The sequence below is a fragment of the Arvicanthis niloticus genome, chromosome X (genome assembly GCF_011762505.2).
Source record: "Arvicanthis niloticus isolate mArvNil1 chromosome X, mArvNil1.pat.X, whole genome shotgun sequence".
In the NCBI taxonomy this organism is placed as follows: Eukaryota; Metazoa; Chordata; class Mammalia; order Rodentia; family Muridae; genus Arvicanthis; species Arvicanthis niloticus.
In genome coordinates, this window is record NC_047679.1 from 99,236,712 (window position 1) to 99,239,144 (window position 2,433).

Genomic DNA, 2,433 nt, shown 5'->3' on the forward strand with positions numbered 1-2,433 from the left:
CTTAGTCCAAATTCACCCTGGAAGTTTCAGTTTGGTGCAGAAGAGTGAAATCTTCTCACAAAGGACTCACCAGGACAGACTGATGCCCAGGCTGTTTCATTAACGCATAGACCTGGAACAATGAGGATAACCTTGGAGTGCAGGATCGGTTCAGGCACCAGGTTGGGATGGTGCACAGTCTGATTGACCACAGTTAGGCCACATAGTGTGAGGACAGAGTCTGAGGAAAGCACTGGAAAATGAGTCTTGACAACTTACCAGGCTGGGCTGTTCCTCTGACTGTGAGCATCACGATGGTAAAAGCCAAGCAGGGAATTTGAACACTCATTAGGGTGCATTGTCTACCCAGGATCATGGGGTTTCTGGCTACTGTGAGCTGGTACAGGATGGCAGGGGTCTACTACATCACAGTGTGATGCTTGACCCAAACATGGCCTGGGAGATTCAGGACAATGAAGCTCAGTAGGCTGGCCTGTAGTGTAGGGGCCCAGCCAAGCCTGGGGTCTTAGTAGAACAACAGCAGGACGTGATGTTGAGCTCTCCCTGGGCTTGGATGAGCTGTAGTTTGTCTGAACTCAGCTAGGCCAGGGAGTGTGTCTATGGCTCTGACAGGTGAGCTTCTTGAAATTTTACTGCACATGGATGATGTGCCTGTGTGGCACCAGCTAGGCCTATCAAGTATACTGTTGGCACCGTGGAATAATGTATAGTTTAATGTGAAAGCTACAAATTTATCTTAGATTGTAAAAGCTGAGTACATGTAAAAAATCTGTCATCTAAAATATTGAAATCTGTACAACTTTGCTACAGACAATATACATGAACTGTGGAAATTATAGCAGTTCATAATATACCAAATTATTAAGAAACACTAAAAAAAATTACAAAATGGATGTTGGTTTGTGGGAAATATTTTTACCCAATTAAGTAAGTATAAGGAAGTTACTATCTACACCCCCACTTCTTAAAATAAGTGTACTTAGAAAACTACAAACTAGTAAAACTTCTGTGAACAGGCTGGTGCTAACAAACATGGTTCAGTGTTTTTTAAGGGCCTTTTAAAAGCAAAGTCACATTCTGGTTTCTTGCTAAAACTAAGGATATAATACAAGGTCTTGTTTGTCTTTAGGTGAAAGATGGTTATTGAAATGCAGATTTTCCTTAATGGAACTGATGTGAAAATATAAGTATAATATTTGGGAGAAACCATCCTGTGACTTCATTCCCTTGTAAATAAAGTGAATGCTTCCTTGAACCCACAGGCTATTACATCATTAAAAGGTACCATTGAAACTATAGCAGTAAAATTATCAACACTGTCTCATGCCAGGTTTTCACAGCTGTGACATGGTTTAAATTCAATAATCCATCCCCATGAGGAGCCCACCCAAAGCAAAAAATCAAATTTATCCGTCCATTATAAGATGATCCATCGGTAGGCTGTATCTTAACCTGACACAGCCATCATATTGTAGTTTTTAGAAGGGCTTCTGCCCAAAAGAGGTTCCTCCTTGCAACTGCTTCTGCTATCTACCATTTGTGCATTGGTGCTGTTTTGAGAGCTACTTCCCTCTGGTGAGGCTTCATACAGCACACAGATGGAACCATCCTCTCCAATCCTGTAGGATACTTCGTAGGGGTCAACCCACAGTGTGAGCTCACTCGGGAGAAGCCTGAATAACTCTTGACTGCTCAGTCCAATCTGCTGGGCTGCCTGACCGACCAGAGGATCCATCTTATGGTTGATTCGAATACATCTGTAACCCGATCCCTTGCAGGGCTTCTCTGGGAACCAGTGGTGTTTGTAGTGTTCTACCAGCAGCTCCTGCAGGCTCTGGCTGAAGGTCTGTAGCTGTTGCTCATTCCTGAGGCCCTTGGTGCAGAGGAACTTGGAGATGAAGGTTGCTGCAGCACAGATCTCGACAATCATGGTGGCTGCAAGGGTTAAGAAGGGGGATGCGTGGGGGTGGCAGATAGGTCAGTAGTGTGTCCCTGAAGGCACAATGGCCACCCCAGCTTTCTACTGAGACCTGGTCTAAAGAAAGCAATGTGTGAGTGAGGCAGCTATTAGCTCTAGGGGGCCTTTGCAAACTTTTCTTTTAGAGGAAAAAGTTAGTGTGGAGAGAAGAGACGGGAGGAGATAGCTAGCCTGGTCACATCACTTTGCCCTCTCCAGCCACCCTCCCACCAGCTCAGTAGCCTCTGAGGACCCCAAGAGTTGTAGTTGCAGTTCTAAGAGACAAAATTACTTGCATTCTTAAAAGCATATTAAGTGTAAACAAGCTGAGCACACAGAACAGCACACTGATCCATATCTTGGCCTGTTGAGTCTAGGGAAGTGGAACACACTAAGATTGGGTTGATGGGAAAGCTGCCTGACCAGAGCTGGGATAGGCAGTATGGGGATGGTGCCGGGTAGATCACCTTGATTCC

The 2,433-nt window shown here is 44.8% G+C and overlaps 1 pseudogene; it reads right to left on the reverse strand.

Annotated features, from left to right (window-relative positions):
- Positions 1–1,340: 1,340 nt before the first annotated feature.
- On the reverse strand, positions 1,341–1,948 carry LOC117695294 (protein BTG1 pseudogene; annotated as a pseudogene).
- Positions 1,949–2,433: the final 485 nt, after the last annotated feature.